A 27,483-nucleotide genomic window follows, 5' to 3' on the forward strand; every position below is an offset into this window, starting at 1 on the left:
TGTCTTTGACGCTGGCGATTCAGTGAAGATTCCACCCTTTCATGACAAACCACAGTCCAAAATCTATTCAAAATTAAGCTAGGCAGCAAGTTGCCTAAGTGATAAAGCTAATTTCTTCTCTTTGTATTCTTATCGTTACTTTTCTTAAGTGCCACAGTGACATCTGTATTGAAGTGGCTTTAAGACAGAACGATCAAAGCAGAGAAGATGGGCAGGATGGCAGAGGGGGGTTGTGGAAGGATCCGTGGTTTTTATGGGCTGCCTGAATCTGGGTCCCTGCTCCATTATTTATTGCCCGGGTAACTCTGGGAGACTTATTATTCTCTGTCCTTCTATTTCTTCACCGATAACGATAGTATCATACACAACAGTGGTTTAGAATGTTGCTTCTGGAGCCGAATGCCTGAACATAAATCATAGCTCTCTCCAATTTACTAGCTGGGGGATCTCGGCCAAGTCAGCTCATCTCTTTGTACCTCAGTTTCTACACCTGTAAAACGGGGAAATAACAGTATGCATATGAGAAGATTGTGGCGAAGGTTGAGTTAAAATGTCTAAAATGCTTCTCACATGCAGAAAATGCCTACCTCTTAGTAGCGTCTACCTCATAATGCTAGAGGGGAGATTAAATGAGACGGTACACGGGGGTGCCGGGCTAGCTCAGTCAGTAGAGCATGTGACTCAGTCTCAAGGTGGCAAATGCAAGCCCCCAGTTGGGTGAGAAGCCTAATTAGAAAGAAAGAAAGAAAGAAAGAAAGAAAGAAAGAAAGAAAGAAAAAAAAGTAAGTCTATAGTGTGCTTAGCATAACATCTGGCAGATGGTAAGGCCCTCAGTGAACCAGAGGGTGGGAAACTGACTCACTGGTTTCTAAACTTGTCAAAAGGAATTCTTTGGATATGGCAACAATATGTCAAAGTACAGACTTTCCTTGGAAAAAAACATATAAGGAAAACCAAGAATATCTTTGGTGCTATATAATTTCTACTCATGCTTTTCCCATCCATCCCAAAGTTTCTTCCAGGAAGAATCCATAACACAATGACCATGCATCCCTTCCAACAATTTCAATAAAACTCCCCTTCAGGGGCACCTGAGTGGTTCAGTCAGTTAAGTGCCTGCCTTTAGCTCAGGTCATGATCCCGGGGTCCTGGGATCAAGCCCCACATTGGGCTCCCTGTTCAGGGGCAAGTCTGCCTCTCTCTCTCTCTCTCTCTCTCTCTCTCTCTGCTCCTCTCCCCTGCTTATGCTTTCTTTCATTACCTCTCTCAAATAAATAAAATCTTAAAAAAAAAAGGCCTCCCTTTCTAGAAAGAAGAAACCACTGTAAAGTTATTTATACTAGAATGTGAATGACTAACCTGATTCATTTCTCCCATTAAGCATTTGATACATAATTTTAAAAATGTAGTTTTAGCCTAGTGCTTTTTCCAACAGAACAACAGCATCTTTAAAGAGATCAAAATGAATTGTTACAGCAGACAATGTACTAGACCTCACAAGGTAACCAAGCTATGTTCTCAAGGCATAGTATCTGGGGGGTTTGGAATAAAATTTTTCCAGTCACTTTGTTACACTTAGTAAATTTCTTTTCCAGTTCATTAAATTGGACTGAAAAAGATACAAATGATCCTCCCAAAGTACCTTTCTTACCTAGTCAGATCTGATCCATTAACTTTGGGATCATTTAAATGTGAACACAACTAAGTATCATTCTTCAGAAACAATTTTAAGTTTGCAAAACAAACCCTAACAGTGAATGCCAAGAGTAAAATGCAGACCTTTCTAATGGTGAAATCACCAGCTCAACCACATGTCAAATAGTATATATAGGTATGAGTAATTCTAAAGCCCTATAACATTTTTTGTCGTTCAAGAGAGCTTCATGGATTTGTTACCTGTGCTGTGAGAATACTCAGTGAGCATTTTCCACAGCTTCTGTGTGCAGAGCTTTCATTTTAATACTATGTGAATGCTCGAAATCTGCCCATGAGGACAACCGACTTTGCAAGGAGAAAAATGTTATGCTGAAAATGGGGTTTTAATACCATTTTTTGTGCTCTGTGAGCTTACACTGCAAAGCCTTCCAAGAACACTTTCTTTTTCAGGCTGGAGCATTTGTGCTATTGTTCGTTGACAACTTCCATGACAAATCCCAATTTCCAGGCACCCAAAGATTCTCCAGCATGAATGCAACCATTCTGGGATGTGCCTACATTTTATTAAAACGTGACTCCTGAAACAGATGTGACAACTCCCATCTCGATCCCAGCCACCTGCCGCGGCAGTATCTTACGAATCGATCGTGCTTCTCATGAAGAAGGCGAAGGAGAAGACACGGAAACAGACACACTGTTCTGAAATGACCCTGAAGCACAACCGGGGTGAGCTGAATGCTGTCCCCTCAGTCCCTTTGGCAGAGCCTGTTTACAAAACGACAAGAAGAAGGTGGGGCGCCTGGGTGGCTCAGTGGGTTAAAGCCTCTGTTTTCAGCTCCGGTCATGATCTCATGGTCCTGAGATCGAGCACCGCATCGGGCTCTCTGCTCAGCGAGGAGCCTGCGTCCCCCCCCCATCTCTGCCTGCTTGTGATCTTTCTCTGTCAAATAAATAAATAAAATCTTTAAAAAAATGATAAGAATAATTTGAGAGAGTGGGAAGAAGTCACTGGTAACAACTGAGGGAAGTAGAAATAAAGGTAGGAAATCAGCACATTTTATCTCTCAAACTTACAAAATGTTACATGTCAATTCTATTTCAATTAAAAAAAATGAAGGGAAGTAGAATCATTAAATCCCCTATTTGAGACAGGTCTCATACATCATCTACATCAGCAGCTTTCAAACATTTAAAAGTCTTTGATCGCTCTGATCAGATTCAATCACTGGTCAAAGAGCAAAATATAGGACATTTGAAAGAGGCTCTATATGAGGTTACAGCCTGGCGGAGATCTGAGACTTCATGTCTTTCTTTGTCCTACCGCCAGCCACACGCCAGCCACACCTCTGAGCGAGCTTCCTAGCAACCACTGGGATACAGCTGGAAAATTTCTGACCTCGTTTTCCCTAAAATATCTAGAATCTGCAGATCACTTTTAAAGAGACTGTTGCGCCAAAACCTCTCCCTACCTTTTCTGTGGTTATTTCCAAAAAAAGAATACTACTGCAGTTGCCTAGACAAAGTTGTAATGATACAATCAATAATACATATGGAAAGCTTAGAAAAGTGTCTCGCATACAGTAAGCAAGCAAACCTTTTAAAATAGTAGTTATTCCAAATTCTAAAAGATAGACACCCCTATATTTATAGCAGCATTATTTACAAAAGCAAAGATATGGAAGCAATCTAAGCGTCCATTGCCAGATGAATGGGTCAAGAAGATACATGCGTGTGTATACACACATATATAAGATGGAATATTACTCAGCCATATAGAAGAATGAGATCTTGTCATTTGTGACAACTTGGTTGGACCTAAAGAGTATTATGTAAAATGAAATAAGTCAGACGGAGAAAGACAAATAATGTAAGATTTCACTTATATGTGGAATCTAAAATACAAAACAATGTTAAAAAATACAGAAGCAGACTTAAATATAGACAATAAACCTGTGGTTGTCAGGTGAGGGGGGATGGGAGAATGAGGAAATAGGTAAAGGGGAGTAAAAGATAAAAACTTTGGTTATAAATAAGTCATAGGGATGAAAAGCACAGCACTGGGAAGATAGTCAATAATGTAGTAACTTTCTATGGTGACTGACAGTAATGGCACTTACCGTGGTGATAATTTTGTAATATATGTAACTGTCCAATCACTATGCTACATATCTGTAACTAATACAGAATTGTATGTTGTCGACTATACATTAATTTAGAAGAAAATGCTAGATATTCTACTACCACATCAAAGTAGGAGTAAGTGATCAAACAAAGGATCTGAATAAACGTGGGCATGAATCCTTGCCTTTCTGGGTCTAATGTCCTCCTTGGCCAAAGAATGTGGTAAGACAGGGGCGCCTGGGGGAGGGGGCTGTCAGTTAAGTGTCCAACTCTGGGTTTTGGCTCAGGGAGTGATTTCAGGGTCCTGAGATCGAGCCCCGAGTCAGACCAAGCTCAGCGCGGAGTCTGTTTAAGACTCTCTCTACCTCTCTCTCTGTGCCTCCCACCCCCCCACCAAAATAAATAAATAAATCTTAAAAAAAAAAAGGGTAAGACAAAGTTATTGCGGACAGCCTTCCAACTTAAAAGTCAGACCGTCTTTTTCAGTTTAAAACGCCCCGCTCCCAGGCTTGGACTGCTTTATAGGACTCTTGCTTTATTATCTCTTCTTTGTTCTGTGGACTCTGTTTACAGGGCAAAAACCCCAATGTATGGATTCTTTTCCCCCCACCCAGGCCAACCCACTCTTCCTAACACTGCGATTTTCTGCCTTCTACTTGAGCACAGGGTGGAGGTACAGCTCCGAGGCTTTGGAGCCAAACCACAACGTCTGGGAAATCTGGCTTTGTAACTGCTCAGCTAAGGGATCTGAAGAGATTTCTTAACTGCTGTAAGCACTTGTTCACCGATGGGTAACACACCCGAAACGGCCTCTTGTGCATGTATTATGAGGATTAAATGAGACCGCGTATACAAAGTCTCCCATATGGCAGACACTGGAGGTGCTCAACTATCCCCATCACACGGCTCCCGTGCACGCTTGCTTCCAGCTCCCCGGCTCCGGGAGGAAGGTCTGGATGCGAGGCGAGTGGCTAATGGCAGAATCAAGAAAAGTTCATGGAGAAAGAAGGTCAATCGCAGCTTGGGTTTGGGAACTCACGGCTATCTCGGCAACTTTTTAATTTAAATCTTTTCACCTCCGATGGCGGAGGAATGTAGAACAAAGGATGAGATAGCAGGGTAATAATAATGAGCGGTTATCAAGTTCCAAATGCTTTACAAACAGGAGATAATTAATCTTGCACCAGCTCTCCAAGAGGCCGATGGAGACCCCCTCCCCTTTACCGAAGGGAGAGGAATACGTCTCAGAGTGGCCATGGGAACAGGGCAACACGCGAACAGGCCGCGGTCTGCAGCCCTCTTCTAGCTGGTCCCCAACATCCCTGGGACCCAGCGGTTGGGAGCCAGGGGGGACCTCCACACCGGGATGCGGAGCCGAGTGGGAAGGAAGAGAGGGCAGAGAACGGGAGCGGGAGCGGGAGCAGCCAGCAGGCTCGGAAACGGGGCTCTGTGGGCGCCTCAGCTCCACTGGCCTCACTACTGGGTTTGCTTCTCTCTTCTCGCCCAGCTCCCAAACTGTTGGCACCTGGACCACAGGCTGAATCCACAGACGGATGACATTGGGGGGCACATGGGATGAATGTGTCCAGTTCACTAGATGTCAAGACAATGCTGAAAAATGTTAGAGCAAGCAGAATGAAAATAAGGAAAAGAAAACATGGTTTGGCTGCGGGACGTTTCAGGAGGGTATCATTTTTGCATGTCAGCGTTCCCAACAGCAGCACTCCCCAATTTCCAACATGCTTCCTCCTGCCAAATTCTGAAACTGGCTCTGCAATTCTGTAAGCTGTCTGCAGTAAAGCCCCAGATTCAGGGTTCGTAAGTAGGACTTGCACTAGAGTCAACGAACGAATTAGCACAGTAGGATCGTAGATAAGTCACTCCCGGGGGGCGGGGACAGGACCACGCTCCCTCTCAAGGCTCTAGAAGAAAGAATTCTCCCCTGCCTCTCCCAGCTTCTGGGCTCCCTCTCAAGGCTCTAGAAGGAAGAATTCTCCCCTGCCTCTCCCAGCTTCTGGTCGCCACTGGTGTTCCTCGAAGCTGTGTCAGCCCCATCTCTGTTTCCATTGTCACATAGACCTTCTGTGTCTTCTCGTGAGCTTCTCATCAAGACACCTGCCACTGGATTCAGAACCTCCTCCCCCCCAATTCCAGCATGAACTCAACTAATTAGATCAGCAAAGACCCTATTTCCAAGTCAGGTCACATGCTGAGGTCCCGAGTGGACATGAATTGGGAAGGGGCGGGTAAAGCCAAGACATTAATCCTAAGACAACAGCAAGAACCCACAACATTTTGTTAGTTTTCCAGTTCTCTCTTGGAACATCTGGCAACATGGAGTATGTTTTTTGAAAGTTATCTTGTCTACTGAGTACGCAGAAGGTCAGATGCTAATGTACTCTAACAGGAGCCTTTGATGGCTCTGTTAAAAGTAATGCTTTGGTCCCCGGGATTTCACAATGAAGCCAATCTAAGGGCAGATGGCACATATCCAAGGAGATGAGTGCAGAGCCTGGGTTTTATATCTTCTTTCGTCATACAGCATCATGGAAAGAGGAGACAGAAGGCACAGAGCACTTCAACCACGTGAATCTGGCCTTTCCACTGTTCTGTCTCATTTTGCTTACTGCTAATGAGACGGATGTATTCTAAGATATGTTCCAGGAAGTGATTCCGAGGTCTCTTCTTGCTTCCTAAAGACTGCTGGACTCTACTCGGGTGACTCTGTATCTCTGTCACTCCCAGCTCAGGCTACGCACAATCATTTCGGACTAACAAGTTGGAAGAACCAGACCAGCCACCCAAGCCGCTGTCTTGTTAAGTTGGGTCTGATTTTCTACCCTACACTCTTCTCTGCCTTTTGAAAAGCAGAAAGACAACCTTACCGGAGAATCCAACCACAGGAAGGGGGAGAGGAGCTCTCTGCCACCCTCCTTTTGCCCATCGTCTCTCTTAGTCTAACTAACTTCCCCTCTAAGGAAAGAGGGGCTGTGACTCTAATTGTTTGGATCTAGACCTGTCATGGGGTCTTTTTTTTTTTTTTTTTTTAACAGCGGGCATTGTCATCTTCATCACAAGTGAGTGACTGTGGTCACTACCCACTCACTGCACATCATCATATTTGCATGACGGGAACACATGCTGGACTGGTCCTAGGGCAGACTGTTCTTTTTGGTCCACACCGTTCACTCACTTCAATACCCAAGCATCCTAGATTCAAAAGAGGCCACAGGAGGAAAGACACATCACTTCAGCCATGTTCTACAGGATGCAGCGTTTACCTGAGCTTGGTATTAATTAGGGTTTATTGGGCACTTGCTTAGCTACTAATAAATGTGGGGTTTTCTTTTCTTGTTTCTCATTAGTACATCATTCCCTCTCACTCTCAGCTGGGAATCCCAGAAAGGAGAACGGGTGTGTGGTCACACTACCTAAATTCTACTCTGAACCACCTAACACTCCGCATTCTGGAAGAAAATCTGGCCATGAACTTGGACACTCCAAACTGGATTCTGCTGTGTGTTCCCTTGTCATGCCCATTTTGAATAATTCTGCCTGTCTTTTTTTTTTTTTCTCCCCTGCCCACATTAGTTTTTATCACTAGACAGTTGATTCTCTCCTTCCTTCCAGAGATGCTCTGGCTCCGTGGCCATTACCTGTTTTCACCTCCCTCTCCCAGCTTCTTGAATCTTGACTTGCCCGACCTGTCAATTCCTTCTCTCATTAGGGAGCCCCAACTCCTGGGAGCCTATCTCACCAACCATTCCATTTAGAGTCAGAATATATTTGCCTCTCCACTCGGTGTCTTGGCTCAACTGGGAACAACCCGAGTTTCCCCCCAGGACCTGGCAACTTCCTTTGGACACGTCCAAACACCAGCTGTTCGAAGTGGAGACCGCTGCTGCTACGAAAATGAATTCCTTACACGGCTTCGTATGGGTTTGTTCTTTGAAACTTGTAAACATTCCCTTTCATCTTGTTTACTTGTGTGCTCAGCTCAACCTTTTCTGAGGGAAGTCCAAAAGTAAATTTCAACGCTGTGCCCTGCCTGAATTATACAATACTGTAATTGAGCAGTGTCGGAATTGTTTGAGATTTGCTCTATCTTCGGACCTCAAGAGTAGAAGTAAGTTAGAAGGGGCACTTAGGAGAGAAAGGTTTAGAGAGAACGTGACATGTTGGATTCTGAGCCTTTCAATCTGATGGTTTCAAAATCTACATCCCAGGAAGATAATTCTTTTATTAAGGGGGGCTAGACTAAAGGGGTAAATGTGTATTAAGAACCGGCCGTGTGCTGTGGGTTACATGGTGTCCCTCTCGCCTCCAAATTCAGATGTCGAAGCCCGAACCCCCAAAACCACCGAATGTGACCATTTTGGGAAAGATGGCCATTGCAGATGTAGTTCATTAAGACGAAGTCATACTGGAAGACAACAGACCCTAAACCAATATGGCTGATGTGCTGATAAGAGGGGAAATGTGGACTTGGGGACATGTGAACATGAAGACAGTAGTGATCAAGCCCCAGGATGCCAAAGCTGGCCAGCAGGGAGGAGACAGGCATGGAGCGGATACTCCCTCACAGCCCTCAGGAGCAAGGAAGCCTGCCAGTGCCCGACTGGTGAGTTGCTGGCATCCGGAACCTCGAGACAATCCATTGGTGTCGTCCGATTGCTGTAGCTCCTTATGGCGGCCTTAGGAAACAATACAAGCGCCGCGCTCAGCTTCCCCTCCCTCAGTCCCTTCGACACCTTGAGGCGTGCATTATTATCTGTGTTTTACAGAAGGAGAAACTGTGGCTCAGAGAGGTCCCACACTAGCCGAAGTTCCGCAATGATAGTTACAAAGCCACTTACGTGCCTTCCTGACTTCAAAACTGTGATATTTTCAGATCACAAAGCTGCCTCTCAGAAGAAAGGAAAAGGGGGGTGATGTGGGGACGGGAGGAAAAGGCAGGAGGGAAGAAGACCAGCTGGGAACTCGGCTGTAGTGTCTCCCACGGACTGGGGTGCACGGGGTCCAGCTCTGTGCAACTCGGCAACACACTCCTCCTTCCTTCTTTCCCACCTCCTGGCACACGGGGCTCCACTCCGGCCAGACGTCGGCTCAGCACAAGTTCCTCTGAGTAATCAAAGCTCTTTATTCCCCAAGTCTCACATCTGATTAAAGTAATTCAAGACTAAGTTGTAAATGACTCATAACCCTTAATACGTCTTTCCACTGAGGGATATTTCTATTTATAATGAGTAGCTGGGACAAAATTAGTCTCCCGTGTTTATTCTTCATTGCACAATTGAACGGCTAGTCAATGAACCATGTCTGTTTTCTAAAGGCAGTGAAATATTCTATTATACTATAAATTTAATTTGCATGTTTTTGTTATTTTAGCACACCTTATTCTTTGCTGGTGGTGTTCACTCTGGTACAAACGTCTGCCAGTTTTAAGTCCAAATTAATGAGCTGTGCAGTTCTCAATCAACCATGTATCCTATGTTCAGCAACACAGAACAGAGCACAGTAGGCTATGAAATTTGGATATTTGTAGCTACCATACATTCCTAGATATTTGAATCACTAGGAAGTGAAGCGGTTCCTGGCCCTTCTAGCTCCTGGCTGAGAAAACTCCAGATTCAAAGTACATGCTTTCAGCAATGTTATAGTGGCTGTATTAACCATAGAATATTCTAGACAAGGAGTCACAAATTTAGAGACTACAGAGAACCAGATGTAAAAATGAAAAAAGAAAATAAAAGGAAAGAAAAAAGACAACCCACACCCCATTTATGGGGGAGATTCTTTTTAGCATTGGCCAATCATTCATTACCAGGGAAGGCAGTAGACACAGTATTGCCAAAAGAAGCATTTCAAGAGAGTTTGTATTTTTTAATGTGAATTCTCCCTAGTTTTAGAAGTTCATATATGAGTTTCCTATTGCTGCTCTAAGAAATCACCATAAAAACAGTGGTATTAATTCTCTTATAGTTGTGGAAATTTTAAGTCCTAAAATCAAGGTGTCGGCAGGTCTGCTACTTCTGGAGGCTCTAAGGAACAATCCATTTCCTTGTCATTTCCAACCTCTAGAAGCTTCCCTAATTCCTTTGGTGCATGACTCCCCATCAATCTGCCTTTTCATCCTTTGCTTCCATCACCTACCCTTGACTCTGACCTTCCCACCTTCCTCATTGAAGGACCCATGTGACCAAACTGCCCCTCCCTCTGGGACAACCCGAGATAGTTTCACCATCTTGAGATCCTTAATTACATCTGCAAAGTCCTTCTTCCTATGTGAGACAATGTATCTATAGGTTTTGAGGATTAGGATGCGAACATCTCTGGGGAAGCATTATTCTGCTTATCAGTTGGCAACTAATTCAAATTAGAAGAACAGTAATATGAAGTGAAGTCGTAGGAAGCCCGGCACTTCTTTAAGAATCTCCAGCATGTCCTATTCCCTCCATTCCACCGCCAAAATGGGTAAATGGAGAAAACAAGATAAACAGACTCTAGGCAGCCGTAAAAATTGGGTTATGTGTGAGGCACCTGAGTGGCTCAGAGGATTAAGCCTCTGCCTTCGGCTCAGGTCATGATCTCAGGGTCCTGGGATCGAGCCCCGCATCGGGCTCCCTGCTCAGTGGGGAGCCAGCTTCCCCCCACTCCCCGCCTGCCTCTCTGCCTACTTGTAATCTCCGTCAAATAAATAAATAAAAATAAAATTAAAAAAATTGGGTAATGTGCACCTGGAGGTTCATTATTGTTTTTTTTCTTTTTAAATGAAAAAAAGTTCCTTTAATAAAAATTAAAATAACTAAATAATATGGGGACTGAGAAAATACCCCTGCAAGGCAGCCAGGCATGGCCCACGGACTGCCAACCTGCTGTTAAGTAAAGACACCTACTTGAGAAATACACAATGCACAGGTGCACAATCCTGGCAAACAGATTTGCAGAACTCACAGGCAGGGTTCCCCTGAGTGCCTTGTGTTCCTCAAGGGCCCGCAGCAGTCCACTGAAGTACAAGTGTGATCTGAATTATCTGAAGGCTGAGGTATAACAGGTGTATAAGCTGTTGAGACAGATTGGCTAAGAGCAGCCTCCATCCTCAAAATCTGTGTGTGTGTGTGTGTGTACGCATGCGCACGCGTGTGTTTATTCATCGTGGCCGAGCTCGTGGCTCCCTTGTAGAAGTACCTCCTCTGTCTCTACATGAAAATGGATACCAAAAAAAGTCGCCATCTAGTGCAGGGGATCAAGGGAAGGGTCAGGGAAAGATGTAAGTTAGCAATCTTGCAAAACTGAAGTTTATTGGAGAAATTCCTATACAGCGGCTTCAAGATCTGGGGATTCTCCAAAATAATCCTCTGGCCCTAACATGCTACCGATTTCTGCCCCTTACTCATTCCTTCTAACTTTTGAAAACACTGCCTCCGGAAATTCTCATCTTGGGTGGGATGACTGTCCCTATGGGCTCTTGGTTCTGTATTTTTGCGAGGTGTCCATGGTACGTGCCTAATGCCTGGGATCTAGGGGGTGTTCAACAGACTCCAGCTGAACTCTGAAGGACGGAAGTCATACCCAGATAATAGGAAACCGTCACCATCCAGTCCTGTTTAAAGAGCCCAGGCGTCCGTGACCTCTGTGTCTCTCATGGGCTTTCTTCAACCAGCCAGGGCTCCAATTCCCTGTTTCTTTCACAAGGAGTGAGCTGTCCAGACTCAGCTTCCAGAAATGGATGAAAAGCTGCTTCTAATCTGTGACCCTCACAGATAATTAAATTAGACTCTTCTCAGTCTGGGGAAAGCTATTTTATATTTTCATTAACTCCAAAGGGCCTTTTCAATTACAGACCCTGTTTGGTAAACAAGTTATCTTTGACTAACAGCCTTTCCTTCTCTAACACCCAGGAAACATGCCCTTTACAGGGATGCTGATGTGCAGCAGAAATTCATAATTTGGTAAAAAGTTATCTTTTGAAAGGCAGTTGACATTATCATTAAATCCGAAAGGAGCGAGTTCTTAAAAAAAAAAGTCTCTCTTTCAGCATCTTGTTTTGTTCTCAATGGGTGTGTCTGTGGAGAATTTTATTTCTCCTTCAAAGGAGAAAGGAAGGGTGCTTTGAAGGAGGAAAACTATTAAAATGTAGGGAGTATCTAGCTTCTCAACACCATGTCAGCATTTTCTGAAGTCATGCTGTGGTCTTACGGCTCTCCAGTAATGTCAGCCACCATAACACTATTTACTGTATGAAAGAAATACCAACATGTTCGCTTCCAGTTGGCAGATTTTTAAAACTAAACAAACAGAAGCAAAAAATAATTCATTTCTTAGAGATAGCTCAACATTCGCATGACCAAGATCCCAGTGACAACTTCCAAAGTCCACTTATCCTACTTTTAGTTTAAATGCCTTCATAAAACCTGCCCCAACTAGGAAGATTCTTTTCCCCCACCCCCCCTCTGACCTCCTGGAAGCAAAGATGCAATGTAGTATTAAGACCATAAATCTTGCTGTCAGACAGTTCTGGTCTGCAAGTCAGCTCAGCTATCTGCAGTGTGATCTTGAATGAGTTACTTATCTCCTCCACGCTTCAATTTCCTCATCTGTAAAATGGGGGTAATAAAAGTCCCTCTCCCGTAAGACCATTAGGAAGATGGAATCACATAATGTGTATAAATGGCTTATAGTACAGTGCCCAGCAAAGATCAAGTTTTCAAAAACGAGTGTTTCTCGAAATCTGGTCTACAGATAACTTGCATGGAATCAGCGAGGCTGCGAGTTACACATTCTGATGTCTGCACCTTCCAAGACCCAATTATTCAAAAGTGCTAGGGGTTGAAAAAAGAAAAGGCAGAAGGGGCGGGGGGGAAGTGCTAGAGGTAGTATCAGGAACTTGCACTTACAGCAAAGGCCCTGGATAAGTCTGGTGTGTGCGACTCTTCGAGAACACCTACAATGAATGTTAATTATGGTCACCATGATTATAATGTATATAGAACTCATTTTCCAAAGACCAGTCCCCTCGGATTCCCTGCCTCTATATCATTGAGGCACTTGATGGAAAGACCAATTCTTGAACCCCAAATCCGCTGAATGCTGGTATCAAGGATTGAAACTACACATCTCTGTTTCTGCGACTCCTCTGGAGACTGTGATACACAGCCTGCTTTGGGATTCCCTGGCTCATATAACTCATTGTGATACCGGCTCTTAGTCCTTCATTTTTTAAACCATTTAGCCAGTGTCCATGATGCTATGAAAATGCCTATTGTTAAAATCAGCTGACCTGTGGGGCGCCTGGGGGGCTCAGTTGGTTAAGCAACTGCCTTTGGCTTAGGTCATGATACTGGAGTCCCAGGATCGAGTCCTACGTCAGACTCCCTGCTCAGCGGGGAGTCTGCATCTCCAGCTGACCTCTCTCCTCTCATGTGCTCTCTCTCTCTCTCAAATAAGTCAATAAAATCTTTTTTAAAAAATCTGTCAGGCGTCCGTGCGAGGTGATCTGAATAGAGGTGTATCTGCCCGAGTATACCTCTGAGCGACCATGGGCTCTTAGAAGAGGAACCCCTCCCTATTTCTTCCTAATGTGACATCCATGAACATTTGATTCCTGCATAGTTTTTCCAAACCCTAGTCATTTAGGTACCATTTTCATGATTTTTGTTCACTTCACTTATACCATTAATGGGATTCACCACTAGCTGCTCACCCAGTATCTATTTTCTTCTTCTTTTAAGTAAAAGGACTCCAAGATTATTAGAAGTGACAATATGTCCAGTTACAAAATTCTATTTCCCAGATCCCAATTATACTTCCTGTCCCCCTATCCAACAATCCCAACACTGACGTCTTCTGTCTTCACCCAGTAGGCTTGTTTCTATATCCAACCTGACACTCATTGGGTTGGACCATATGCACAGACACATCCCTCACGCCTCTTTCAAGTCCATTGGCATGCTCTTTGTAGCCGTCCAACGAGAGACGATATAAATGTTATTTCTGAGCAGTAAAGTAACTGTGAAAACAGGGTGACGTGTTCTCCCTCCTTTTCCAGCCTTGCATTCTCTTCCTCAGATTGCCTTTCTGCAACACACAACCTATTTGTGGCCGACATGTCCCCTTCTGGAGTAAAAGAACCACAAGGAAAATTCCAAGGGCATTCGAACATTCTATGGAAGCCCAACAGCAGCAAACGAGACATAAGAAGGCAGTGAATGTAGTACCATGTCAGTATGGAGATCGTTCCAGGCATAAACATTTTTCTGGATGATCTTGGACCTCTCCAAAGACTTATAATTACAAGTTTCATACAAAATTACCTTTATACTATTTAAATAGTAGATCCAACTTCAGATTTATAAAACTGTAAATGAAGTACACTGTTAAGAATCTAAAAAACAGGGTGCTGGATGGCTCAGTCGTTAAGTATCTGCCTTCAGCTCAGGTCATAATCCTGGGATCAGCCTGCATCAGACTCCCTGCTCAAACTGTAAATGCAGTACACTATTAAGAACCTAAAAAATGGGGTGCCTGGGTGGCTCAATCATTAAGCACCTGCCTTTGGCTCAGGTCATGATCCCAGAGTCCTGAGATCAAGACCCGCATGGGGCTCCCTGCTCAGTGGGAAGCCTGCTTCTCCGTCTCCCACTCCCCCTACTTGTTTTCCCTCTCTCTCTGTCAAATAAATAAATAAAATCTTAATTAAAAAAAAAAAAACTAAACTAAACTAGAAAACGTGGTTTTCTGAATAAAGAACACTTTGTCATTTTTTTTTTCCCTGTCCGGCTTTCCAAACACATTCATTGATTCAATAAACATTTTTTAAAAAAGACTTTGTTTATTGAGAGACAGAGCAAGCAGGGGGAGCAGCAGGCAGAAGGAGAAGCAGGCTCCCCACTGAGCAAGGAACCCAATGTGGGACTCTATTCCAGGACCCTGGGATCACGACCTGAACAGAAGGCAGATGCTCAACCCAGATGTCCCTCAGTGAACATTTCTATAGCATATAGGTGTGCTGGGTCCTCTGCTCAATGCCTCACTGCCACCGAAAGGAGGTATAAGGCAGACAAGCCAGGAAAGAGTAAATAAGCAGAAATATAAAAAAGTAACTGAGGCAAGTGTTACAAAGAAACAAACAGGCTAATATGATTTGAATACGCTATAAAGTGTAACAGAAATTTTCTCTTAGGAACAGTTCAGTTGCTGTCCTCTGACAGTTCAATGCTCTAGCTCTGTGGAGAATTTTTCTAAATCTAAATTTTGGCTTCCGTGATATTAATCATCCATTAGTGTCACTTGCAAAAGTACTAAGGATTTTTTTCATGTTTCCAAAATAGGGATAAACACTTTTAAAAGGACTATCTTTACTTTGATTTAATAATCTATAGTCTTTGAGGGTATTTACACAGCAAGTCTGAAGTCGACCAAGTATTTTTAAGATATGAAATCTACAAAATATTATGGTAACTCTTATAATAATAGATGGTTATCCATCCATTCATTCAATTACGTAAGGAGTCCTTACCAAATTTCTACTACAAGCCAAGCCCTGGGCCAGGCTTCAGGGACTAAACAATGAGTACGACTTCACCCTTACATCTAAGGGGATCATCATCTCAGGAACACAAGCAGGAGGAGACCCGAAGGGCTGGAAGAGGAAACGTTCAGTGTGTTCCAAGTAGGAAGACACTGGTCCTGCCTCATAAGATGAGGGTTAGAATGGAAGAGAAGTCATCTATTCTGAAGCGACAGCTGGGACTCTTCTAGACACAGAAGAGGAGGAGGAAGGTCCAAGAGTACAGTTAGTGGTGTAGGGGAAGCTTAGGAAGAGAAATAATGTATCCAGAGAATGGTCGCCAGTTCTACGGGGCAGGCATGTTTGTTGAAGAGGAGAAGAGATGACACAGGAAAGACAGCAGCAAATCTGAGGGGTTACAAAACCACTAAGGTTTTTTTTTTACAAAACATGACTTAACTTCCCCAAACCCACATGTTCTGTGCTTACAACATACTCTTGGTGCAGGGTCTCGCCTTTTAAGCTAGGCAGTGTTGCGGTGAGTGAGTAGGTCCTTGGGATAGTTTTGGTGAGAGTTGTCTCTCTTGAACCTGGAGCACAAAGACCGCACCAATGGTGGAACCAGGCACCATCAATAACGCCTGCTCCCCTGCAGTGTGGAACCCCCTCATCAGAACCCTTTTGGCAGCTCCATTACCTCAACAGGTTGAGATTCTGTGCCCTGGTTATACCGGACACGTGACTAGGAACCACCCTAAACCTTTCTCATAACACAGCCATGAATTCGTGCTTCATACAGGGTTGGGCGCCATGAAACTATCTGAGCCCTTGGTTTTTTTGGCCACGTGGGGTGGCGGAAGCAGAAGATGGGCAGAAGAAAGGCGGGGAAGGCATCTGGCTAGCCACCTGATTGGTGATGCTGGCTGAGAGGCCAGCCCTGTAGCAAGATCTAATCTACATCATTTTGACTCCTCTCCCCTCTCCTCCTGCACCCCTCACTCCCTCTGTATGCCTTGCTCAACTGGCAGCAGGAATCCCTTAGGACATCTTGCCGAGGCAGAGTCAGGGAGCTGGCTCTCTATCTCTTGAGCTACTTTCAGGGGACGCTTGCAGAGCTTAGCCGGTGCTTCCCACTCAGGCAACACCCTGGACTTCTGCATGTACCCCAACTGCGTAGCTCATTCCACTTCGCTTTTCTTGGTATCGTAAATAATTTTTATAGACTGGACCTAGCGCTACCCCTCAAATGAAGCCCTACTGCCTGACTCAGCCTTATTCCTACTAGAATGAGCTACATGTTTTCATTTAGCTCTTCTCCTTCAGCCCCAACTTCCTTCTGTGGTACCACCCCTGTTTTACTGAATGAGCATTCCAACACTGCGGCAGAAGGAGTTTCCTTTGTGAGAATTTATTTGAGTTTTAATTTAAACATACGGTAAACTATCTCCACGGTAGTTCCTGAGTATGTATTTAGGCAACAGACTCTGCAGTTTCTTACCACTTTAGTCTAGTTAAGTTGGTATAATAATAATAATAATAATAATAATAATAATAATACTTTTTTTAGTATTTACCAAACACCAGGCATTACTTTATAAGCATATCTCATTTAACCTTAAAACAATCCTGTGAGGTATACAATTACCATCCTCGTTATAAAATTAGGCAAGCTGTTGCTCAGAGATCTCGAATCCCATACCCAGTTTATACAACTCTACTTTATTGTTTATTGTGACACAATATTCTGTGGTTTATTATTGATGGACACACAAAGGATGCCTGACCCCAACACTTAACAGTGCCTAGCATATAAGAGACGCTCGCTATTGTCTATAGAAGGCCAACAGGGAAATCCCTCCCTGAGGAAGAGGACCACAGTTACAGAATAGTTTTCCTCTACGTTTTACTCCCACTGGAAGAAGAGGACCAGAAATACCTACTTCTGTTGGGTAACTGGTCAAGGCCAGATCACTGGAATCTACGCTAGCTTCAGAGGCAAACGCCCTGTGTTTAGAAGGGTCTCACACTTGGTTTAATGCCTTCTATTGCTGTCCTGGAATTCTTAATACCTTTTTTTAAAGATTTTATTTATTTATTTGACAGACAGAGATCACAAGTAGGCAGAGAGGCAGGCAGAGAGGCATGCAGAGAGAGAGAGAGAGAGAGGAGGAAGCAGGCTCTCCGCTGAGCAGAGAGCCCAATACAGGGCTCGATCCCAGGACCCTGAGATCATGACCTGAGCTGAATGAAGGCAGAGGCTTAACCCACTGAGCCACCCAGTCCCCATCATTCCGCCCACTTCACCTCATCACATGGGTGTTTTATCAGAAGAAGAGGGATATAGTATCATATGATAGGGGTACAGGGCAATAAGATATTTTGAGAGAAAGAAACCACATTCACGGAACTTTTGTTATAGTACAGTGTTGTAATTGTTCTACTTTGTTCTTAGTTGTTATTAATCTCTTACCGTGCCTAATTTTTAAATTAAATGTTACCATATAGATATTTATAGGAAAAAACAAAGTTTATATAGCGTTTGGTACTATCTGTAGTTTTAGACATCTAGTGAGGGGAGGGGGATCACATCCCATGGATGATGGGAGGAGCTACAATGTATATTTATGTGTGTGTGTGTGTGTGTGTGTGTGTGTGTGTATTGTTGGCTTAATGAAAGATTAACTTGAAGAAGAAGCCAATGACTTACTCAAGAGACTCTAAATTTTTGGCAAGAAGCTCAAATTAGATTGAAGGCAGGAGAGTCTAGAATGTTCAGGAAACCACAAAAGAGCCCTTGGCTATTACCAAGACTACTAGACAAGGGGGCACTGGTCTCAAAGGGAGTGACCTAAGGAGGTAGATACTTGTAGACTTCACAAACAGGGTTAGGACTCTACCAAATGGTTGAGACTGCCATCACTGCTGTAAGCATACCTGTGCTCTATTGTGTTTTTGTAATAGTGTGTGTGTCTTCAACCAGACAGTGAATCACTCGTTTGTCTGTTTGCTCTCTGTTCCATTTCTTGCTCTCCTCCAGTGAGATGGTTAGTTTCATGTGTCAATGTGGCTGGGTTATGCTATCCACTTACTCGATTAAACACTAATCAAGGTATTGCTGGGAACGTATGTGTAGATGTGGCTTATATCTATAATCAGTTGTTTATATTATACTCCACGGTCGGTCCTCTGAAGTCCCTCTGATGCTCAGAATATCGCGGGGCATACTCTGCCTGCCCCTCCATCTGGACCCAAACTTATTCTCCCCAACACACCCAGAACCACCTAGAATCACACCTGAGGCCTCCAGCATGTCCTGCTTCCCTTCCTGGGAAATCCTACACTACACCCACTTGGACTATGCCCTGGGCCATGAGCATTTCCCATGATAGATTTTTTTTTTTAAAAAGGAGATTATCCTAGATAATCTGAGGACCCCATCTAATCAGTCCGAAAGTCTTATCAGCAAAACTGAAATTTCTTTGAGGAAAAAGAGGGTTCACCTGTGGAAGACAGCTTCGGGTCCACCCATAAGTCCTCTAAGTCTCTCAGTGTCCAGCCTGTCCTTCTCAACAGTCTACCCTATTGATTTCAGATCTGCCAACGCCCACAATCACACAAGCCAATTCCTTGAACTAAATCAATTTCTCTTTCTGTCTCTTTCTCTGGCTTCAGAAACGTAGGTAAACACCTGTGCTCCCTGACACTCAAAAGTCATCTGGAAAGTAGTATTTACCTTGAATGTAATAAAAATCAGTCTACGATGTATTACTCGGGGTCCAGTCAAGAAAACAGAGCACTGTCTGGTAGTCCAGAGGACAGATTCTATGGAGCTGGTTACAAAGTCTTTGGAACAGCTGAAAAGTCAAAAAGTCAAAGTCAAGATCCTGGAATGAAGGATCAACCCTAGGCCAGCCAAGGCTTGAAGCTCTTCCCATGGTACAGCGAACAGGACGGAGAAAGGGTAGTAACAAGAGAATAGCTCAGGAGGGGGAGCTTTTGAGGACCAGAAAAGGAAACAGAACCATGGTGGGATGACAGGGAGCTGGCCCATGGAAGAAGGGACTGTCAGGAAGAAGCTAGAATGAGACGAGGCATAGCTGCTCTAGGAGATGGTCCTCCAAGCAGAGAGAGGGAAGAAATACCTCTGCTCCTCCATGCTCCTGCCCTCCAATTTCTACCTGTGCCTCACACTGGCCTAAGTTAAGTAGGTAACAGTATCTACTTCACAGGATAACTGAAAATCAAATGAAGTATCATACGAAAAGGAGCAAGCACGATTAAGTATTACATGGAGTGTTAACAGGAGGAGTACATGAGGTCAAACGTTATCAACCATGGTTCCTCTGCTGGCCTTGCAGGACTCATCAGATAGGAAATGACATCACTGTCCTATCGGCACACCCCTAACCAAGTCTGATCCCCGCTACCCAGTGCTAATCACGTGTTTTAACGACAGGCCTTCTGATTGCCTGGAATGGGTTGTCTGCAAGGCATCCTACTTCCCTGAAGGAAGCCTCTGTAGGGGAGGGTAACGCACAAAACCTAGACCCTAAGCCGCCTGGCACTCAGCATCATGGAGTCGCAAACACACTTCCGTCCTGGGTTCTTGGATCATCAGTAAGTCCTGAAAATTAGCCATTTCAAACTCAAGAACACACTTTCCGTCTTTTCATCTTTCGCTTCCAACCGTTTATTTCTTCCTACAGCGTCTTCTGATGTGCTTCTCATTTACCACGCTGTTGGATTTAGTCTACTTCATCTCTGCCTTAGAGAATTGGTGACCTTTTCCATTATACTCACTTTTTCCCTCGAGCCATCTTAAGACCTGAGGATCAAAAGGCTCAAAAGGCATTCATGCCATTCTTGATAGATTGGCCAGAGATGCACAGCAACTCTGGGACCTCCTCACTCTCTCCCAGGAAGGAGTATCTCAGAACAACTCTGGCTTTAGATTCACAATGTGGGGAGTAGGTTTTGGGTGGAAAACACATTAACCAAATGACAGCATCATGGCTCCCTGATGTACGGCAGCTGCTTACCTACCGCTCTCAGTTTTATGAGTCTGTCAATACACTCCTTTGGACCTTTTTGGCCTGAGACAAGCCTCACCTCCAACGAATTCTGGAGTCCTTTCCTCCCTGTCCTCCTGAGTGTCCCACACAGTTCTATCCGCTCTTTCTCTCCCGCCCCCATAAGAGCTCAGTTCTCTGTCATTTGCATTTTGTGCAAAGAGGTGTAACTTAGGTTAAAGAAGTGCTTTACTTGATCAGCAAGCATTTTGGTTTCAGTGGCTGCAAAGATCCATTCTCATTAAATTAAATTGAAGAAGGGATCATCCAGTTGACAAGACACGATACAAGAAAAAAAACAACCCACAAACAACAGACCACTTGAGTTTAGCTTCACTACTTTCTCATTAAGAGGATATTAGGGAACAATCTCTTCTTACTACTTCTATTATAACAGTCACTAATTATCTACAGTTGACCCCATGCATGAGAACAACGAAGTTATCTATAAACATAGATTTTTTTTTTAAGTGTGAAAAAAAAAAGGCTGAAAGCCTTGCTAGAAAGCTACCTAGACAAAAAAAATATGAAGAGTCCTATGTCAAACTAAGATGTGGAGCAATTTTTACAAATCCATTCACAGTGGAACAAGCCATCCCAGCTAAATGAGGTGATACGTATTCAGTCACGGGACAGAGATTCCCGAGCACACGCTGTATGCCAAGTGCTGTGCGAGCAACTGGGCAAGTCGTGACGAGCAGAACCAGACAGAGCTCCCCAAATGGAGCTTCTAGGCTGGAAGGGGGGACAGATGCTCCATAAAGCATCAAACAAACAATAAATATACAATTACACGCGGTACTAACTGCTGCCACTTACGAGGCTTACACAGTAGGAGTGCAACTGAGTCAAGCCCACTTTCTCCTACTCTGGATGCTTTGCTATTCTCTTGCTTTGTTCTTTTTTTTTTTTTTTTTTTTAAGATTTTATTCATTTATTTGACAGAGAGGGATCACAAGTAGGCAGAGAGACAGGCAGAGAGAGAGGAGGAAGCAGGCTCCCTGCTGAGCAGAGAGCCCGATGCGGGGCTCGGTCCCAGGATCTTGAGACCATGACCTGAGCAGAAGGCAGAAGCTTAACTGGCTGAGCCACCCAGGCGCCCCTATTTTGTTTTAATTTTTATTGAAGAACAGATGATGCCAGGTTATGCTCGTTTCTCATGTACAAAGCTTTGCTATTCTTCATTCTGCCGTTCCCCCTGCATTGATCGCCATTAATGGCAAGTGTTAGCCAGGTCAGTGAATCCGATATGCCACTTGGAATACAGGGGACACGGGTGTTGCCAGCTTTCTGGATGTATTTTTGCAAATAACAGATCCTTCACCCACACCCTGTTCCCATGGCTTTTTCTTTTTCTTTCTTTCTTTCTTTTTTTTTTTTTTTTTTTTTGGGCGAATGTTTATACAGCTGTTAAAAAGAAAAAGGGGGGAAGAATCAGCTTTTGGGACTCACTCAATAAAACAACACACAATATCCAACCAAAATAGATACTCCTCTCCTGCTTTGATTTTTCCACCTTCTCAGACTTTAAACAATCAGTTCCAGAGGGTTTTGATTTGTAGGGTGGAGAATGGCAAGCACTGTGAGGTCAGTAACATTTCGCTCTGACACCAGGAGTGACAGTCTAACTATTTAACAAGAGCACAGCCACCAATCGAAGAGGGGCGGGGAGCATGGAAGCAAACCCTGGGTCCCAAGCGGGAGGCACCAGCCTCGGGGCCACCTGGGAGGCAGCCTCACCAGCTCACATGGCACTTTTCTGGCCTTCCATTGAGTTCCAGCACCCATGCCTGAGTCCTGTAGTCCAAGGTTTTTCATCCAATCAAATGCTGACAGATCACAGCCTATGTCACTGTTGCCCGGTAAGTGGTTGGGAAGAAGGCACAAGCACTCCCTGTCCTCACGGGACTCGAGTCAGTGGTGGTGACAGAAGGAAAAGGCAATGGGGCGCCTGGGTGGCTCAGTAGGTTAAAGCCCTTGCCTTCAGCTCAGGTCATGATCCCAGGGTCCTGGGATTGAGCCCCGCATCAGGATCTGCTCAGCAGGGCACCTGCTTCCCTCTCTCTCTCTGCCTGCCTCTCTACCTGCTTGTGATCTCCGTCTGTCAAATAAATAAATAAAATCTTAAAAATAATAATAATAAGAAGAAGAAGACGAAGAAGAAAAAGGCAAGGGGACCCCCAAAGTTGCGAACTGTGATCGTGACCAAAGACAAGATGAGGGGTCAGAGAGAGGGAACGGCTCCATTTAAACACGCTCCTTCTTACAAGGATTGTTAGGGCTTACAGGGTTAGTCTTGTACGAAGTATTTGCATCTTCAGAAGGGACAAACCACTAAGCCAAAGAAATGAATCGTTAATGATGGGATTTCAGCCATAAAATGGCATAATGAGAAAGTTATTTGGAGAGACAGACGGCACATCAGACAGGGGTTTTTCCTAATCCCATAAATCACCTCATCTAGGAAACCATCCGGGGAGCCTATTTTTAAAGCTTGCCCGAATTCACAGATACAAAAAAAAGTCCTTGTCTAGAAGGGGATAAATATGGAACTGTTCAAGGCGTTTCTTCTTAGGATCACGCAGGAAGGGAGGAGGGCCTTTCACTGTTTATTTTACCCAATTCTGTATTGTTTGAGTTTTTAATGAGTCTTTATGATTTCTGTCACTCACAAAGTACATGTGTGTGTGTGGGAGGGGGGTCTCTTCTAAAGAGCTCATGTCTTGATGTAGGAACCTCAAATGATTGTGATATTTGTGTAGAATTTCAAACCTTAACGTTTGCGGTAATTTGTTACAGCAGCCATCAGAAAGTAGTACCCCATGTGGGATGGGGCATTAATTTGCCTCCCACAAGTAGTGTGAAGGATTTTTATAAGTGTGTGTGATTTGCACACATCTGCTGAATAGCCAGTGCTCTTGCTACACTGGCTTTTTTTTTTTTTTTTTTTAACAGAATGACAGTTTTCAGGAGTACCAGTTTAAAAAAGAAAAGAAAAGAAAAAAGAGTATCCTTCACAACAGAGCCACAAAGAAAGATCCTAATGAATGAGTTCGCTAACTGATCACCACTTTCACTGGTAAGCCCTTAATGAAGACTAAGTCAGCAGCTAATTATGCAAAGCGAGGGTGCCGGAGCACCTCCAAGAAGGAAGCAGAGCGAGCTCATTTGCTGATCTCTGCTGACTGGGCTGACTGGGAACCGTGCGGTACCCCGTGCCACACGCACAGCGACGGGACCCGGCCTCCTACCAGGGACGATCCCATTCTGTGGTCTTGAAGGCCTGAGATCTGCAGAGGCCTGAAATCCTAAGAAAGGTTGTGTTGTGGTTCTGCTTACTTACACATAGTTCAAACTAACATCAAGACTTCACTTCAAAATAGAACATATATTGTATGCTGAAGGAGGAAGAGTCTCCTGGTAGATTCCTTCCAGCTGTAAAATTCCTCATTCATTCCCCAGGGCTCAACCTCTCTCTTTTTTGGAGAGCACCACTTTGCTGGTGCTTAGAAATGACCACCGGGTAAGCCAGCTGCACATGGACCAAAGCCATCGGCTTTTACCACATCCTTTGCTGCTACTCCCGGCTCCTCATGGTCCTCGAAGTCCTTAATCTGGCCTCCTGTTTTCCTTCCGGGGGTCTCTCTGATTTTCCAGGCTTATCTGGTCTTTTTTTCTCCTGGGATTCCTCAAACCCCACATTAATTCTCCATCCTCACATTTTCATGTTTGTTCACAACAGAACCATCTGGAATGCTCTCCCCCCCCTTCTTACCATCCCCATCCCTTAATGTCCATGCACCCTCTCCAACTTGTCCTTAGCTGCAAAAGCACTTGGCATACACTTACTCTATGCCAAGCTCCTAACTCGGTACTGGGTCTATAGCAGGGAAGACAAACCAGGTCTTTACCTCCAGGAGCTTAGTGTCCAGCAAGGGAGATAAAAATTAAAAACGGTAAGTCAATAAATAATTCAAATTGTGACAGGTACTGTATAGGTTTCCTATGGTTACCACACCTTGGTGTCTTAAAACAACAGAGATCCGGGGACACTTGGGTGGCTCAGTCAGTTAAGCATCTGCCTTTGACTCAGGTCATGATCCTGGGGTCCTGGGATGGAGCCCCACATCAGGCTCCCTCCTCAGTGGGGAGCCTGCTTCTCTCTCTCCCTCTGTCCATCCCCCACCCCAGGCTCATGCTCTCTCTGTCACTTCCTTTCAAATAAATAAATAAAATCCTTTTTAAAAAATCCATTCTCTTACAGTTCTGGTCTGAAGTTCAAGTTCAAGTCTGAAAGTACTGACATTGAGCTAAAGTCTAGGTGCCTACAGACCCGAGCCCATCTGAGGCCCTAGAGAATAATTTTTTCTTTGTCTTTCTAGTACCTACAGCTGCATTTTTGCAGGCCTTGGCTCAAGGGCTCCTTCCTCCACCTTCCATGTCAAGAGAGTACAGTGTCTTCTCGCCCTGAATGCTTTCCTCGGCTTTTTTGTGAGTTTCTCTCTGACCACCTCTCAGAAAGACAAGAGGGATTGTGATTGCACATGGGCCCACCAAAATAATCCAGGATTACTCATCACAAAATCCTTAATTTAAATTACATATTCAAAGACCCTTTTTCCAAAGACGATAACATTCACAGGTTTCAGGGATTAGGACCTGAATACACCTGGAGGCCGTTGCTGAGATGATCACATGGGCTCTGCGGAAAACCATCAGGATAGGAAGAAGGGACACTGCCTCTGAATGACATGGCCAGGGAAGGTGAATGCCCCGAGGGACATTTAGGTCAAGAATTAAAGAATGAGAACAAATCTTGGACCTTGATTCTTCATCAGGGCCCATCTCGAAATATAAATGTGCATTAAAAGTTAATCAAAATTCTATGCAAATCATCTGCATAATGGTGAGCTGTAGAAATGTGTCATTTCTATCTCATGAAAATCAAGCTTACTGCCTCTTGAAATGGTAAGATGGACAGAAATGACACTAGTGCATATGAGGATTTGTTTTTTCTATGTTCCTGAAGCTAATTGCTGGTTAGAGGCTTTTGCTAAAAACCCTGATTTTGTCTTTATTTATGCCTCACTTCAAAACAAGTTTGAAGAATTAAATAACCGTTGACAATGATAAAAGCTTTGATAAGGATATAGGCCATCGGTCAATTCACTAAATGTTCAGACTAGCCATTCAACTGTTGGGAAAATCCACTTCTATTCATTTGTTGCAAATTATTGGATATTAGCCAATTGAGCCTTGAAATCTATAATTTAAAGAATCATTAAGGGCTTGTGGTTATTTTGCAAATGTCAAAGATGTGTTTTACTTGTAAAGAATAGAAGATTGGTAAGGACTGCTGTTTTTCTTATAATAGACGCTTCTCTTTAAATATTAAATGCTTCTTGTCTTAGCAAAAAGTAACAGCTATTGAAGAAGATCTCTGGAATGCAGATAATGTTCTCTCTACTGATCTAGATGCAAGTTACAAGGGCGTGCACAATTTGTTAACATTCGCCTCACCATACTGATAACATATGCACATTTATGTATGTATGATACTTATCAAAGTTAAAAAGCCGCAATTCATTTATTGCCAGAACAATCAGAAAATGCAGTACAACAACAAGAAGTACATAACCACCACCATTATTTCCTGAAAACTGTAGTTGGAATGTTTCAATTCAGCTATTCTTTATCTATCTACGTGTATTGATGTGATGATAGATTAAAAACGTGACAGATTAAAGACAAACCCATCTAGACGTGGGATCTAGTTCCCTTCGGCAGGCTAGTCCTGGGACTAGTTTTGCCTATCGGGTGCAGCAGACTTGATGCTATGTTAACTTTGGAGGCTGGGTCCTAGAGGGGGGAAACTTCTGCTTTTGTACACTTGGACTGCTTCCCCCATGGCATCCAGCCGCCATGCTGCAAGGAGTCCAGATCATACGGAGAAGGTACATGGAGAACCCATGTGATCCAGTCGACAATCCCAGCCGAGGTCCCAGCTGACAACTGCCTGACATGTGTGAGCGCCATCTTGGATGGGATGACTCAGTCAAGCCTCCACACACTGCTGCCCCAGCTGATAGTAAATGGAGAAGTACTTTTCAGCTAAGTCCACTCAGCTCACAGAACTGTGAGAGGTAAGAAATGATTGTTTTAAGCCACTGCAAACTGCAATCAATAGGTAGAGATATTCCTGAGGAATAGATAGCTGAAATTCTCCACTTGTCTCTTCTATCTACAAATTCATCATTGAATTCACCTACAAACTGTCTTGGTCAGCACAGTGTTGTGTCACTATGGTTGTGGGCTGGCCAGGAGAGGAGGGAAAACTGGGGTTGGTCCTCGGGAAGTGGGATGGACCACAGCTGCAAGCCTGTGGAGTGAAGGAGGCAGAAACAGACACCGCAGAGCAGGGCCATCTTGGAAAATCTGACTAGAGAGGAAGACAGAATGAGAACCCAGCATAGCTAGGCCCAGTCCGGTTCAGACTGAGAAAAGGGACTTGGTTAGACTGAAACTGGAAGAAAAAGCACACAGTTCAGGTGGGTGGGAAAACATGCTAACACTTCTCCACACTCAAGCAGGTGAGAGAGCTTGGTGCCCAAGAGTCTCAGACAAAGGACGAGGGTCATAGCATTTAGGCTGGGTGCTGTCTCCCAGTCCTTCCACCCCACTCTGGGGAATAATCCTGAATCTCAGCGAAGAATGGGGCCAGCTCCTGCTACTTATCATTAGGATGGTCTCAAGGTGGGAAGGGGGAGGCAGCATGCGGGGTGCGTGGGGAACTTGGATGTTAGATTTAGATTTCTCAAGTCACATGAGGATGAAAATATCTGATATCTGAAGACATCTTACTTGGATGAGACGATCTGAAATTACCATAAAAAATGTAAATTGGAAGGGTGTTCCCCAAAATATCTCACAGACATCCTTAGTGTCATGCTGAGCCTGACCCCATCTCTAACCTCATCATTTCCCTCAAGCTAAAAAGCAAAGACCCTCATTGTGAAGCCCTCTCCAAAACAAAAAATAAAAGTAATGTATATCATGAACCATGTCGTCCACTTCCTGCGTCTCACCCCACCCATTGTCCACTTCCTGTTCCTCACATCATCCACCATC

The 27,483-nt window shown here is 44.1% G+C and overlaps 1 protein-coding gene across 2 annotated transcripts in view; it reads right to left on the minus strand.

Annotated features, from left to right (window-relative positions):
* SNTB1 (syntrophin beta 1) overlaps positions 1 to 27,483 on the minus strand; it is a 228,020-nt gene that overhangs the window by 30,682 nt on the left and 169,855 nt on the right. The gene's annotated exons all lie outside the window — the stretch shown is intronic.

The sequence above is a fragment of the Mustela nigripes genome, chromosome 3 (assembly GCF_022355385.1).
Source record: "Mustela nigripes isolate SB6536 chromosome 3, MUSNIG.SB6536, whole genome shotgun sequence".
NCBI classification, from domain to species: Eukaryota; Metazoa; Chordata; class Mammalia; order Carnivora; family Mustelidae; genus Mustela; species Mustela nigripes.